Consider the following 16,909-nt stretch of genomic DNA (forward strand, 5'->3'; position numbering starts at 1 on the left):
CTGTATGCTGAAATAGTAAAAGGATATTAGGGGAAAATTAAATTTGAGAAAGTTTAGACTTTAGTTAGTAATAATGTGTGGTGATGGACAGGGAGGCCTGGCGTGCTGCGATTCATGGGGTCGCAAAGAGTCGGACACAACTGAATGACTGATCTGATCTGATCTAATGTGTCAGGACTAGTTTTTCAGTTAATTGTAACAAGTGTATCATGCTAATATATAAGATGTTTGGAATGAGGGAAATTTGGTGTGGGGTACATGGGAATTCTCCACAGTATCTTTGTAATTGTTCTGGAAACCTAAAACTATCCTAAAAGTTTAAAAGTTATTTATCTTTTAATTCTGATTTTTAACACTATTTTTAAGATGCTGCTCAAAGTTTTTAAAGATCTCAGTAAAGGAAAGGAGATTTCATTTAATTTTAATAAATGGTTGGACTGTGTCCTGATATTTTAGCAGTTATTGAAATTGCTTTCTTAATTATATTAAATAATAAATCATTTCTTGGATTTATGGTTAAGATGATGGAGACATAATTTCTCAAAATTACAAACAAAACAATACAAAAGAAAGCTTTTTTTTGTTTGTTTGTTTGGAGATGGCTGATAATCATCGGAGAAGGCAATGGCACCCCACTCCAGTACTTTTGCCTAGAAAATCCCATGGATGGAGGAGCCTGGTAGGCTGCAGTCCATGGGTTCGCTAGGAGTCGGACACAACTGAGCGACTTCACTTTCACTTTTCACTTTCATGCACTGGAGAAGGAAATGGCAACCCACTCCAGTGTTCTTGCCTGGAGAATCCCAGGGACAGGAAGCCTGGTGGGCTGCCGTCTATGGGGTCGCACAGAGTCGGACACTACTAAAGTGACACAGCAGCAGTAGCAGCAGCAGATAATCATAAGATGGAAAACTCAAAATCTATAAAATTTCTCACTTAATATATTTTGTTTAGTGTGTGCCTTTTATAGACACAAAGAACATTGATATCATTTCATGCCTCACTAGTACGCCTCTTAACACAACCTATGAAATTCCCAGGATACGTCTATGGTTAGCATTGCTATACTTAGCAAATGAAAAAGCACCTAATTAAATTTGAATTGCACATAAGTAGTAGCTCTTTTTTTTTTTTTTGGTTGTTCAGTGTAAATACATCTTAAATATTGCATGGGACACATTTATACTAAAAAAAGAAAAAAAAGTTGTTGGTTTTTTGAAATTCATCCAGACCTACCCACATAGAATCTTTAGGACACAGTAAGGACCTGCAGTTTTCTGACTTTAACATTAATAATAATAAAAGTTGTTGAGCCTTTACTGTATGTTGTATACTGTCACAAGGGAATCCTTGGCAGCTCAGGAGATGCAAGTCCGATTCCTGGGTCAGGTAGATCCCCCTTGGAGAAGGAAATGGCAACCCACTCCAATGTTCTTGCCTGGGAAATCCTATATACAGAGGAGGCTGGTGGGTTACACTCCATGGGGTCGCAAGAGTCTGACACGACTTAGCAACTAAACCAGCACCATCACAGACTGTCACACCTTACTTGTGGTAGAAGGCCTTCTTGGTTTACAAATTGTTCATCATCATTATCTTACATGCTTCTTTCTTGTACTAATAAAAGTCTTTTAGTCTTAACCTCAGCCCAAAGTGAACTGCTACAGAATTTTTGTTTTCTGTTCACTATGGAGCATTCATGTACTAGGATTAGGGTGTTGTTCAGTCATCTAGGAAAGAATCTGTCATAATTCTCTGGGCACTTCATAGAAATGAACATAAGTACTTAAAAATATTTATGATTGAGTGAGGAGGTTGTGTATCCTTTAGGATAAGCTTGATTATGCTGCTTTAACAAAGAATCTCCAGATGTCAGCAGCTTCAGTATCATCAGTTCAGTTCAATCACTCAGTCATGTCCCACTCTTTGCAAACCCATAAACTGCAGCATGCCAGGCTTCCCTGTCCGTCACCAACTCCCAGAGTCCACCCAAACCCATGTCCATCTAGTCGATGATGCCATCCAACCATCTCATCCTCTGTCATCCCCTTCTCCTCCTGCCTTCAATCTTTCCCAGCATCAGGGTCTTTTCAAATGAGTCAGCTCTTTGCATCAGGTGGCCAGAGTGTTGGAGTTTCAGCTGCAACATCAGTCCCTCCAATGAACACCCAGGACTGATCTCCTTTAGGATGGACTGGTTGGATCTCCTTGCAGTCCAAGGGACTCTCAAGAGTCTTCTCCAACACCACAGTTCAAAAGCATCAATTCTTCGGCGCTCAGCCTTCTTTATAGTCCAACTCTCACATCCATACATGACCATTGGAAAAACCATAGCCTTGACTAGACGGACCTTAGTTGGCAAAGAAATGTCTCTGCTTTTCAATATACTATCTAGGTCGATCATAACTTTCCTTCCAAGGAGTAAGCGTCTTTTAATTCCATTGCTGCAATCACCATCTGCAGTGATTTTGGAGCCCAGAAAAATAAAGTCAGCCACTGTGTGCACTGTTTCCCCATCTATTTGCCATGAAGTGATGGGACTGGCTGCCATGATCTTAGTTTTCTGAATGTTGAGCTTTAAGCCAAATTTTTCACTCTCTTCCACTTTCATCAAGAGGCTCTTTAGTTCTTCTTCACTTTCTGCCATAAGGGTGGTGTCATCTTCATATCTGAGGGTATTGATATTTCTCCCAGCAATCTTGATTCCAGCTTGTGCTTCTTCCAGCCCAGCGTTTCTCATAATGTGCTCTGCATAGAAGTTAAATAAGGGGGGTGACAATATACAGCCTTGATGTACTGCTTTTCCTATTTGGAACCAGTGTGTTGTTCCACGTCCAGTTCTAACTGTTGCTTCCTGACCTGCATGTGGGTTTCTCAAAAGGCAGGTCAGCTGCTCTGGTATTCCCATCTCTTTCAGAATTTTCCACAGTTTATTGTGATCCACACAGTCAAAGGCTTTGGCATAGTCAATAAAGCAGAAATAGATGTTTTTCTGGAACTCTCTTGCTTTTTCGATGGTCCAGTGGCTGTTGGCAATTTGATCTCTGGTTAGAAGAATACAAGTTGGTTTGTCCACAGCGTGTGTTGGTGAAAAGTGGGAATGGAGACTTGGATAATCCTTGTTACTCTGGGACTCAGGCCAGTCACTCCTACATCTTCACCTGTTTTCCCCTGATCTTTGAGGAAGGGAAAAGGAAATGGAACATTATGTCATATATCACTCAATCCTGTTCCACTGGGCAGAGAAAATTATGTGGCTATGCTTAAATTTAAAGGGACAGGGAAGCCCAGTCCTACCATATACCCAGAGGATGAAGAGAACCAGGATACTGGTGAGGATCCCTAAACACACCACAGAAAAAAGAACTGTTGGTGGAATCCTTGAATGAGAGTTAAACAGCATATATATACTTTAACTTTAGGAGTTAGTCTTTGTGAGCCTACAGTTTTTCATTAGTGAAACAAATCTTGCTTCTGAATTCCTGAACATAAAATAGAAACCAAGGATTTCAGAAAAATAGGAGATGATGAATATCAAAGTCTCATTAATGGCACAGACTAGGGTGTGAATCATTATGGGGAATAAATATTATGATAACGTGCTCAAATAAAATGGTAGCACACTCCAAAACCCTCTTGCTGTTTTTCAATTATTTCCATGAAAATTAACTGTTCTAGAAATGCTGTTTGCTGAACGTTGGGAAAAGGCAGATCATACTTTTTCTATATATACCCACAGGTGCATATGCGTGCATCTATATCGTTTTTTAAATAAACGAGGACCTGATTTTTCCATTTTATTTTGTAGAAACAGTGCATCCTGTCGAGAGACGCTTGCCAATCTGAAATGTCTTTCTTTCTCATCTGTTTGTTGTCTGTCCTGTCATTTCCCCTGCCTTCCTGGCCCTGTCGCCGACGCGACTGTCCAGGAGGAGCTTGGAGGCGGCGATGTGGTGGTCAGGTTCCACTGCTCCACTTGGCATCTGCCTAGCCCTCCCTCTCCATGCAGGCACCGTCTCCATGGAAACTGCAGGCTGCTCGGCAGGCAGTTCTCAGCGTGCGGGGCGGCTGGAGCTGGCCGAGGCCATCAAAGAGGGAGGAGGAGGCCTTGAAGAGCACTGGAAAAAGCTTCCAGTGTAATTGTGAACATAGTACTGAAAAATGTTGTTAATTTGAGACCTGCAGGCTAGTCTGCGCTTCCGTGGAGTTCCCCGGAGGCGGCCCCCTCTCTCCTCGCACCTTGCAGAGGTGATGCTGCCTTGGCCACGTGGTGCTTCCTGCTCTCCAGAGCCCCGTGTTCTCCGTGGGGATCCAAGGAAATCTGGGGAGGGTAGCGTCCAGGCTGTTCCTCACTAATGATCCCCCCAAAGAGCCAGACACAGAATTTCGTGGTCCATGGATGTTAGGCTGCAAACTTCATCTCTGGGTTCTAGAAATAGCTTCTAGTCACTTTGGCAGCTCTACAAGCTGTAGGGTTTTCTCATGTCATTGTGCTCAGTTTGAGCGCTTGGTGATAGAACACTGTCCATCAATTGCTTCCGCTGTTGTTTTTTTTTTTTTCCCCAAGCTTTGATCCACCCTAAAGATGGAAGTAGAAAGAGGAACAGGTGCTGTTTATTTCTTGTGTTCTTCTCCAGCCTGCCCTGACCTGTTTGCTGGGGCCTCAAGTGAGCAAACTTTTACAAGACATCATGATGAGGAGAGAGCCCAAAAAGAACTGAGAAAAAATTCTTCAGGGAAGAGTCAGGAAAATGTGCAATATCTATAACAGAGTTGTCTTTTAATATAGCTCTGTTATAACATGTGTGTTAATACACATTTATGTAGTTTTTCATGAAATGAAAAGCAATTCAGGAAAAAACAAAATTGCATTGTTTAGTAGATCTCTGCCTCCAAAGTTTCTGTTCCTTTGTGATGCCTCTGTGTGTGTGGAACATTGTTAAGCTATTGTAGAAAACACTTTCAAAAGCAGAGAGCTTCGATAGAAGATAATTGTCTTCTGCATTTCTTTGCTTATATGCAAGATTCATTTATTTGATTCTGTCATAACAGAAAGTCTCAAAATTTTGCATGCTGCTCTTGGTGCTTACATGCTTTCAATATCAGGTGGGTTGATATATAGTCTTATAGAATTGCATGTTTTTAACTTAAAGTTGTATTTTTTCTTCCCGTTGTACTATAGCACTTCTTCCCAAGTAAAATAAGGCGTTTGTCCTTCACATTTGATTCTCTTAAGTCTTTGTCCTAAAGTCAATGATATTTGCAAACAGAATATGATGATAATGATATTGATGAGGATAACGATATTATTATATTAATAATGATGATATTATTAAAAGTGAGAATTTTTTTCAGACCTCTTATTTTTCAGCTGCAGATTGAGCAGTAATAAGGAAATAAAAGCTTCTCAACGATAAATACCTTAAATATTGGAGGTTATCTGCAAACATACTCAAGTATTGGTAATACAGTTTAACAATTATTTCCTTATCTTTTGAAAAATACTTCATTTGCAAATTAAATATAACTTGTTATATGCTGGGTTTATAGTAATAATTCAAAGTTTTAATGCATTTTTATTTATTTATTTTACTTTTTAAAATTTTTGCCTGTACTGGGTCTTCATTGCTACTCATGGGCTTTCTCTATTTACCAGAAGTGGGGGCTACTTTTCATTGTGGTGTGCAGGCTTCTTATTGTGGTGGCTTCTCTTGTTGCAGAGCATGGGCTCTAGGGTGTGTGGGCCTCAGGATTTGCAGCCCAAGGGCCCTAGAGTGTGCAAGTTTCAGCAGTTGCGGTGCACAGACTTAGGTGCCCCATGGCATGTGGGATCTTCCTGGACTAGGGATTGAACCTGTGTCCCTGCATTGGCAGGTGGATTCTTAACCACCAGACCACCAGGGAAGCCCTCAAAGTTATTTTTAAAAGTTAACTTAGCGACATCATGATGAATTTTAGAAAGTGTAATGAATGCCAATTAAAACAGCAAATAGTAACTCTCAAAGAATGTACTTAGTCTAGCATGTGGAGACTGACTTTCAGCATTCAGTGCATATATCAGAAAAGAAGAATAATTTAATGAACTAAGTGTTCATCTTAAGAAATGAGAAAAAAAAAAGCCATGGAATAAAATGAAGGAAGGCAAGTAAAAATCAGTTATTATGAATATACATACTATATTCATTCCTAAGAATCCAAGTATGATTTAGTAATAAAAGTTTGTTTCATTAGTCACAGACCACTTCAGTATTTACAGCAGAGAGAATTTAATATAGAAGACTGGTTACATTAGTTGAGAGAAAAAAATGACAAGTGTAATAGGAGGCAGAGAAAACTCAGAGTCCGCCTCAAGAAGCATGACTCCCATTAGCCTAGAACAGTGTTTCCCACTCAGAGATTATGTGGCTTCCTCTCCCCACAAGGAGCAACTAATAACCTTTGTCATGACTGGGTGTGGTTGCTGCCACTAACTAGTACATGGAGGCCAGGGATGCTGCTGAATATTCTGCAGTGCACAGGACAGCTCCCATAACAGAATTAATTGGCCCCCAAATGTCAGTACTGTTTAGATTGAGAAACTATGGCCTTGAGGGATAGCGGGGTGCAATGCCAGAACCCAAGGTTGTACTTCCCAGAAGGCGAAGCCCATCCAGCAGGACTTAGAGCCAAGGAAGAAATGCAGCAGCTGTCAGAGAGGCTGTGGGAGGCTAGAGGAAGGGAGAGGGATATTCTGCCTCCTCCGTCCTCCCTGTGCCTCCCTCCTCCTGCCTCCTCCCTCCTCCTTGTGCCTCCCTCCTCAAGCCTCCTGCTTGAGCCTCCTATCTAAACCCTGGTGGAAGCCTGCTGTTATAGAAGGCACAGAAAACTGCCTGCAGGGCCAGGGGTCAGGGCAGAGCCAGGAAAGTGGAGGGGTGGATCTGAGGACCCACAGAAGGGACCAGCCAACAATCACTGCATTAACAGATGAAGGAAAGAAACCAATGATCATTTCAACCAATGTTTTTTAAAAATAATAAATTTTAATACTAGGTCATAATTCAGTTCAGTTCAGTTGCTCAGTCGTGTCTGACTCTTTGCAACCCCATGGACTGCAGCATGTCAGGCCTCCCTGTCCATCACTGACTCCTGGAGTTTACCTAAACTCATGTCCATTGAGTCAGTCATAATTAGCAATTCTTAATGAATTAGGAATTAGTTCATTCATGAACTTAAACTAAAAACTACTTTCATCATAAGTTTATAGTACCATTTGGAACAACAGAATATGTGCTTTCACCGCTTCTTTGACCTCAGACATCACAATAAGACAAGAAAAGACGTAAGAAGCAAAGTTAACTTTGAGACACTGTAATAAACTCTAGGACATGTTTATAAGTCAGTGCCAATTAAAGTGGCAAAAGTTCAAAGGAAAACAGTACTAGCTATGGATACTTATCTCAATTCATAACATTATGTTCATGAATATTGCTGTTTTTAGGATAACTTTTTATGCAAGTTAGGCTCTTAGACTATATCTCTCAGCTTCATTTTCCATGCAGAGTGATCTTTCTGTTTTGTTTAAATATTGATATGCATTTTCATATGTATATGTGTGTATACACAAACGTAGTTTGTTGAAGGAATATGATTATATTGATTTTAGCTTTTGAGTAAGTGTTAAACTTGTAGACTTTTAGAAATGGAATTCCTTTCTATGAAATGCATTTGTGACCCAAGTCACCTTGTTGAATGACTATATGTGTGTGTGTGCATCCTCACCCTTTGCGACACTATGGACTGTAGCCTGCCAGGCTCCTCTGTCCATGGGATTTCTCAGGCAAGAGTATTAGAGTGAGTTGCCATTAACTCAAGAGAATCTTCCCGACCCAGGAATCGAACACAGGTCTCCTGTGTCTCCTGCACTGCAGGCAGATTCTTTACCATTTGTGCCATCAGGGAAGATTATATGTATAACTTTATGAATGTTGTAAATATACAGTCATATACATAACATCGTCTTTCTGTTCTTTCAAACAAATAGGAGTAGGAGTGGATCTGGTCTTCTCATCTGTTAGTTGAATAGTCCCAGGTTAAATATCTTGTGTAACATTATTCAGTCATGGTATGGCTATTATGAAAATGGAAAATTAGTACACTTTCTTCATCATTTAGTCTATTTAATTTCTTATCAAGAAGGCTCCGTTTAAACTGTTGTGGAAGCAACAGTGATCCAATGAGGACCCAGTATTTGACTTTGATGACATTGATTGCTGCCTTGCCCTTGTTCATAAATCAGAAACTCCATGTGCGAATAGAGAATCTTACTAGTAAAACACAGAGTCTAATCCCAAGTGCTGAGCTGCTTTGGGCAGCATTTTTTCTTTGCCAGGGTGTGAAGATTTTTGATTGGGTTGCATATCTTCAATTGACAACCATAAAAGCAGCACACTTGCACAAGGTGAATTGAGGGGTTTAGGAGACCACAACCGAGGCTTTAGGGTAAGGGAAGTAATTATAAAGTTTGCCAACCGGATGGGACAATAGGCTGATAGCTAGTGTTGAAAACTCAACAGAACACAGGTTTCTACCAGAATGATTTAACAGTTGGAAAACCTTTTTTCTTAAGTGGATAAAGGCTTTGTAGTTCTATAGGAAAATTATTTCTAAATTACTCACAAAAATGGAGGATGTAGCCATAAACAGTTAAGAGGTTAAAAAAATCATATTTGTATTCCACTTGTACAAACCAGTTTAGGATTAGATAATTTTTTTCAGGGTTGAAAATATCAACATAAATCATTGGTACATATGCATTCTTTTATATATGGGATCATAGAGTTTAATTTTTTCAAAAGTGAAAATATCAACTTAATCACAAACATCATAGGAATGAAAAAAATGTTATCATTAAAGGTTGCTGTTTTCACATAGAACTAGGAGAGAGCCTTAGTGTATGGTTAATGAGTTCAAAGTTTGGTTTCCCCCTCTTTTTCTTTAAAGCATGTCTGTAAAAGTGATCAGCATTCTATTGAATAGAATAGTAGGGCTTGAAAGTCTATATTTGTCATGATATGGCTGCTATGAAAATGGAAAATTTATGCACTTATATACAAACATGACAATTTAACTAAACTTATAACTCATTGGAAAAGACCCTGATGTTGGGAAAGACTGAGGGCAGGAGGAGAAGGGGACAACAGAGGATGAGATGGTTGGATGGCATCACTGACTCAGTGGACTTGAGTTTGAGCAAAACCCGGGAGATAGTGAAGGACAGGGAAGCCTGGCATGCTATAGTCCATGGCATCTCAAAGAGTCAGACGTGAATTAGAGACTGAACAATAACATTAAAATAATAACCTTTCCCACAAGTTGTTTCTTTGGGACATGGGTTTTATGAGCAAAAATGAAAAAGTAAGTACCCTGTGTTTCAGATTTAGAAAAAAAAACTAGCAATGCCCAATGGAATGAGAAACATGGGGTCTTTTATATGTTCTTACACTTGAGCTGTGAAAGTATTTCCTTGATAAGGGAAGAGCATTGTTGCATTGTCATAGAGTACTAGGGCATGCAGAGAAAAGCTGAGAGATAAAGTCATTAACTGGAGTAACAAACAGTGTGCACCTTGGGTGTTGGCAGAAACGAAGCTAAGAAGTTATAAAAAAAATATGAAATATATACAGTAAAAGTGATTTCATGTACATCTTCATTTAAAATAATGCCATCAAAATCTCCATTGTATGACTTTAACCTGAATATTACCTTTAAGAGTTCAGATGTTACTGTGGCTCTTTCCCACATGTAACACATACATTATCAAAAATAATAGAAAAAAACCCTCATCTGGAATAAATATAGATTCAGTTCAGTTCAGTTCAGTCACTCAGTTGTGTCTGACTCTTTGCAACCCTAGGCTTCCGTGTCCATCACCAACTCCTGGAGCTTGCTCAAAGTCATGTCCATCGAGTTGGTGATGCCATCCAACCATCTCATCCTCTGTCATCCCCTTCTCCTCCTGCCCTCAATCTTTCCCAGCATCAGGGTCTTTTCAATAAGTAAGATCTTTGCATCAGGTGGCCAAAGTATTGGAGCTTCAGCATCAGTCCTTCCAATGAATATTCAGTACTGATTTCCTTTAGGATTGCCTGGTTTGATGTCCTTGAAGTCCAAGGGACTCTCAAGAATACAGATTAGTGAGATGGTTTCTCTAAAACTTTTCCAAATAAATAACTAAAAAAGAAAGTGCCAGTCCAGGTTCAATGCACGATACTGGATGCTTGGGGCTAGTGCACTGGGACGACCCAGAGGGATGGTATGGGGAGGGAGGAGGGTTCAGGATGGGGAGCACATGTATACCTGTGATGGATTCATTTTGATATTTGGCAAAACTAATACAATTATGTAAAGTTTAAAAATAAAATAAAATTAAAAAAAAAAAAAGAAAGTGTATCTTAAGTCTGTGTTAGCTTTCCCATTCCCTGGACTCCCTGGATGAGGTAATAGTAGGTGGTCTCTTTTGTACTCTTTTTCTTTTGTCTTTACTTCTTCCTTACTACCAGCGGGGGCATGTCACCCACCTGTCCTTCTGTTGGAATGGGTGTGTTGAAGGTCAGTACTTAGAGCAAGGCTTTTGCTAAGTTCATGTTCTCGTCTTCTTATTACCTTCTCCTTGGGCAGGTGTCACAGGACTGGCATCTGTTCCACCAACTTACTCAGTTGGGATGCTTCCACTCCAGAACTGGAAATTGTGGAATTACTGCTTCTGCCCCCAATTCAAGCTAACAGTTCTGCTTCACCAGCAACAAAGTGGATACTATGTTTTAAGTTCCATGCCCTGTTTCTAATTGATTCAGAATGAAGAGGGAACTTATGGGCAATGTGTTTATGTTGATGTTAACTTTATGACAAGGTGGTAGTAAACACAAGGTAGTCACTAAAATCTCCTTGTGACCCAGTTCACCTTGGAAGATAAATAAGGGTTAGTGAAAAGAATCTTCAGGTATCCCCGAATATATCTCTGTCCATGCCCTGTTCCCAGGGGCAGACCTGTGATAACTCACCTTCCAACTGGTTGCCTTGTTTGGTTTGGAAAAGATGATCATATTTTAGGATAACTGTTTCCATCATAACGTGTCATGTCAGGTCATTTCAGGTGGGATCATGATGGTGATTCAGTTTAGTTTAGTCGCTCAGTAGTGTTTGACTCTTTTGCGACCCCATGGACCGCAGCTCACCAGACCTCCCTGTCCGTCACCAACTCCCGGAGTTTGATGGTGATTAACTTTTATTTATTTTTAAAAAGTCTCCTGCTTTTTTTTTTTTGAAGATTTTTTAAAATGTGGGCCATTTATAAATCTTATTTTTAACTTTTTATTTTGTATTGCAGTATAGCCGATTAACAATGTTGTGAAAGTTTCAGGTGAATAGCAAAGGGACTCAGCCATATATATACATGTGTCCATTCTCCCCCAAACTTCTTTCCCATGCAGGCTGCCACATAACATTGAGCAGAGTTCCCTGTGCTGTACAGTAGGTCCTTGTTGGTTATCCATCTTAAATATAGTGGTGTGTACATGTTCATCTCAAACTCCCCAACTATCCCTACGACCAATCCTTCCCCCAACCCTGGCAACCATAAGTCTTTGTCTGTGTGTCTTAAAGTCTTCAGTGTATTTGTCAACATAGTGCTTCTGTTTTATGTATTGGCTTCTTGGCTGTGAGGCATGTGGGATCTTGGCTCCCAGACCAGGGATCAAACCTGCACTCCTGCATTGGAAGGCAAAGTCTTAACCACTGGACCACCAGGGAAATCCCAGTGATTAACTTGTAAATAATTCTGAGTGTGCTCTGCCTCACACACTGTAAATATTTTGGAACTATCTTTGGCTTTTTGTTGTTGTTGTTGTGTGGGAATTTTGGACAGACATGCAAGAGATCATTAAGTAACTACTTAGGAATGAACAGGTTTTCTGTAGGAAGTTTTCAGAAATTATTACATCAAATCATACTGTGTTCTCTACCCTCCCCAAAATGTTTAGTCATTTCTCCTTCCCAACACTAGGATGGGAGATTGGCCAGCGACAACTCTTATCACCTCAATTGTCTCTTATTCTTCTCCAGACTCAGGTCTCAAATGAATTGTGAAGACTGGCTTCCATTTAAGTTACTGAAACATAACCAGCCTCACCAGGAGGAAGCACATACTCAGTGGGAATTATCTAGAGACACAAGGAAACCTTCTAGAGGGTGCCAGAAAGTCTGTCTTGGTTCCATTTATAAGAACTTCATAAACTGTCAGCTAAGCGTCTGTAGACTTCAGCATCCTTTTTAAGAAATACAGATAGTTATAAATCTGATGGTTCTGAACAAAATGAAACAGTAAAGAGAAGGGAAGAGTTCCATGAAATCAGCCTCCGTCAAATGCTCAAAGCACTATAGGACCTGAACTCTCCTTTCTATAAAAAAGGAGACCTTGCTGGAGCCTGAGAACCACGTGGCAGGCACCACATGCAGAGTTTGACTGTGAGGGGAAGGCAGTTCATGGCCAACTCCACCTGTCTGTCATAATAACCCCAGCGAGAGGGCCAGAAGGGACAGTGTGGGGCTGTTGGGAGGTGTGGAGTGGGTCCAGTAAAAGCCAGGGTTGGGTCTGGGCCAAGTAAAAGCCTCTTTTGATCCACATTATGGTTCTCATCCATGGGTGAGTCCACCCTCTAACCCCAAAAGACATTTGGCAATCTCTAGCGATAATGGTCTGAATTTAGCAATAAGGAGCTCATGATCTGAGCCACAGTCAGCTCCTGGTCTTGTTTTTGCTGACTGTATAGAGCTTCTCCATCTTTGGCTGCAAAGAATATAATCATTCTGATTTCGGTGTTGACCATCTGGTGATGTCCATGTGTAGAGTCTTCTCTTGTGTTGTTGGAAGAGGGTGTTTGCTATGACCAGTGCATTCTCTTGGCAAAATTCTATTAGCCTTTGCCCTGCCTCATTCTGTATTCCAAGGTCAGATTTCCCTGTTACTCCAGGTGTTTCTTGACTTCCTACTTTGCGTTCCAATCCCCTATAATGAAAAGGACATCTTTTTTGGGTGTTAGTTCTAAAAGGTCTTGTAGGTCTTCACAGAACCATTCATCTTCAGATTCTTCAGTGTTACTGGTTGGGGCATAGACTTGGATTACTGTGATATTGAGTGGTTTGCCTTGGAAACAAACAGAGATCATTCTGTCATTTTTTAGATTGCATCCACATTCAGACTTAAATTGAAGAAAGTAGGGAAAACCACTAGACCATTCAGGTATGACCTAAATCAAATCCTTTATGATTATACAGTGGATGTGAGAAATAGATTTAAGGGACTAGATCTGATAGAGTGCTTGATGAACTATGGACAGAGGTTCTTGACATACAGGAGACAGGGATCAAGACCATCCCCATGGAAAAGAAATGCAAAAAAGCAAAATGGCTGTCTGGAGAGGCCTTACACCTAGCTGTGAAAAGAAGAGAAGCAAAAAGAAAAGGAGAAAAGGAAAGATATAAGCATCTGAATGCAGGGTTCCAAGGAATAGCAAGAAGAGATAAGAAAGCCTTCCTCCGCAATCAATGCAAAGAAATAGAGGAAAACAACAGAATGGGAAAGACTAGAGATCTCTTCAAGAAAATTAGAGATATCAAGGGAACATTTCATGCAAAGATGGGCTCAATAAAGGACAGAAATGGTATGGACCTAACAGAAGCAGAAGATATTAAGAAGAAGTGGCAAGAATACACAGAAGAACTGTACAAAAAAGATCTTCATGACCCAGATAATCACGATAGTGTGATCACTGACCTAGAGCCAGACATCCTGGAATGTGAAGTCAAGTGGGCCTTAGAAAGCATCACTACGAACAAAGCTAGCGGAGGTGATGGAATTCCAGTTCAGCTCTTTTCAAGTCCTGAAAGATGATGCTATGAAAGTGCTGCACTCAGTATGCCAGCAAATTTGGAAAACTTAGCAGTGGCCACAGGACTGGAAAAGGTCAGTTTTCATTCCAATCCCAAAGAAAGGCAATGCCAAAGAATGCTTAAACTACTGCACAATTGCACTCATCTCACACACTCGTAAAGTAATGCTCAAAATTCTCTAAGCCAGGCTTCAGCAATACATGAGCCGTGAACTTCCAGATGTTCAAGCTGGTTTTAGAAAAGGCAGAGGAACCAGAGACCAAATTGCCAACATCTGCTGGATCATGGAAAAAGCAAGAGAGTTCCAGAAAAACATCTATTTCTGCTTTATTGACTATGCCAAAGCCCTTGACTATGCAGATCATAATAAACTGTGGAAAATTCTGAAAGAGATGGGAATACCAGACCACCTGACCTGCCTCTTGAGAAATTTGTATGCAGGAAGCAACAGTTAGAACTGGACATGGAACAATAGACTGGTTCCAAATAGGAAAAGGAGTATATCAAGGCTGTATATTGTCACCCTGCTTATTTAACTTCTATGCAGAGTATATCATGAGAAACGCTGGGCTGGAAGAAGCACAAACTGGAATCAAGATTGCCGGGAGAAATATCAATACCCTCAGATATGCAGATGATACCACCCTTATGGCAGAAAGTGAAGAGGAACTAAAAAGCCTCTTGATGAAATTGAAAGAGGAAAGTGAAAAAGTTGGCTTAAATCTCAACGTTCGGAAAACGAAGATCATGGCATCTGGTCCCATCACTTCATGGGAAATAGATGGGGAAACAGTGGAAACAAGGTCAGAGTTTATTTTTGGGGGGCTCCAAAATCACTGCAGATGGTGACTGCAGCCATGAAATTAAAAGATGCTTACTTCTTGGAAGAAAAATTATGACCAACCTAGATAGCATATTGAAAAGCAGAGACATTACTTTGCCAACAAAGGTCCGTCTAGTCAAGGCTATGGTTTTTCCAGTGGTCACGTATGGATTTGAGAGTTGGACTGTGAAGAAAGCTGAGCACCAAAGAATTGATGCTTTTGAACTGTGGTGTTGGAAAAGACTCCTGAGTGTCCCTTGGACTGCAAGGAGATCCAACCAGTCCATTCTAAAGGAGTTCAGCCTTGGGTGTTCTTTGGAAGGACTGATGCTAAAGCTGAAACTCCAGTACTTTGGCTCATTGGAAAAGTTTCTGATGCTGGGAGGGAATGGGGGCAGGAGGAAAAGGGGATGACAGAGAATGAGAAGTCTGGATGGCGTCACTGACTCTATGGACATGAGTTTGAGTGATCTCCAGGAGTTGGTGATGGACAGGGAGGCCTGGTGTGCTGCGATTCATGGGGTTGCAAAGAGTCGGACATGACTGAGCGGCTGAACTGAGCGATATGGTTGGGGGCTTCCCCTCTGGCTCAGTGGTAAAGAATCGGTCTGCAATGTGGGAGACCTGGGTTCAATCCCTGGGTCAAGAAGGTCCCCTGGAGGTGGAAATGGCAACCCACTCTAGTATTCTTACCTGGAGAATCCCATGGACAGAGGAGCCTGGCACGCTGCAGTCCATAGGGTTGGAAAGAGTCAGACACAACTTAAGCTTCTAAGCCTGCATGCAGAGACATTGTTGTCACCGCTGGTGGGGGAGTGGTGTACTCCTGGCATCTAGTGGGTACAGGCCAGTGCTGCTGCTCAACATTCTGTAATGCATGGGATGGCTCTTCACAACCAAGAGATAGTCAGCTCACAGTGCCACTGGAGCTTAGGTGGAGATATGCTGCCCCAGGTGAAAGCTGACCCTGCTTAGTAGTCAATCTTGCCGTTAAAAATGTCTTTCCTTTTGTATCAAAAATACTAGTATCAGGACTTCCATGGCAGTCCAGTGGATAAGACTTAGCCTTCTGATGCTGCAGATGCATGTTTGATTCCTGGTCAGGGGACTGAGATACCACATGATGCAGGCTGTGATCAAAAATTAAAAACTAAATAAATGCTCAGAACTTTGTAAATCAACTATACTTCAGTAAAAAAGATTAAAAATATTATCACATGTTGTATACACACAGAGGTAGCCCACAGTGCATTGAAGTTAAATTAGATTTGTCAGTGTCAAGCAAATATCTCTCAAGTTTATGGCCAAATAGTTTTTATTCTCAAACCCACAGGGAGACTAGGTGTGACCCTGTGAAGTAATGTCCCCCCAGCCACTAGCAACCATTGTTCTGCTTTCTGTCTTTATGAATTTGGGCTTTCCCGGTGGCTTAGCTGTAAAGAATCAGCCTACCAATGCAGGAGACACAGGAGACACAGGTTTGATCCCTGGGTCAGGAAGATCCCCTGGAGAAGGAAGTGACAACCCACTCCAATAATTTTACCTGGGAAATCCTATGGACAGAGGAGCCTGGAAGGCTATAGTCTGTGGGAGTACAAAGAGTCTGCAAATTTGGCTGTTCTAGGTACAACCTATGGAGAAGGCAGTCGCAACCCACTCCAGTACTCTTGCCTGGAAAATCCCATGGACAGAGGAACCTGGTGGGCTGCAGTCCATGGGGTCACTAGAAATCGGACACGATTGAGCAACTTCACTTTCACTTTTAACTTTCATGCATTGGAGAAGGAAATGGCAATCCACTCTAGAGTTCTTGCCCAGGGAATCCCAGGGAACAGCGAGCTTGGTGGGCTGCCATCGATGGGGTCGCACAGAGTCGGACACGACTGAAGCGACTTAGCAGCAGCAGCAGCAGTAGCAGGCACAACCTATAAGTGGAATCACATTTTTTTCTTTTGTTCCTGGCGTTTCATATGTGTGATGCTTATAGCTGAACATTTCTTTGTAAGTATAGACTGCATTTTGTTTATACATTTCTTCTATTGTTGGACTGTTGGGTTGTTTGCATTTTTTTGATTATTGTCAATAATGCTGCTGCAGCATGGGTGTGTCTCTTTGAGTCCCTGCCTTCAGTTCTTTTGAGGTGTATCCCTAGGTGTGGGG

At 41.1% G+C, this 16,909-nt stretch overlaps 1 protein-coding gene across 2 annotated transcripts in view; it reads left to right on the plus strand.

Annotated features, from left to right (window-relative positions):
- Positions 1–16,909, plus strand: part of CTNND2 (catenin delta 2) — a 1,100,621-nt gene that overhangs the window by 21,558 nt on the left and 1,062,154 nt on the right. The gene's annotated exons all lie outside the window — the stretch shown is intronic.

This window comes from Bos javanicus, chromosome 20, assembly GCF_032452875.1.
Source record: "Bos javanicus breed banteng chromosome 20, ARS-OSU_banteng_1.0, whole genome shotgun sequence".
Lineage (NCBI taxonomy): Eukaryota > Metazoa > Chordata > Mammalia > Artiodactyla > Bovidae > Bos > Bos javanicus.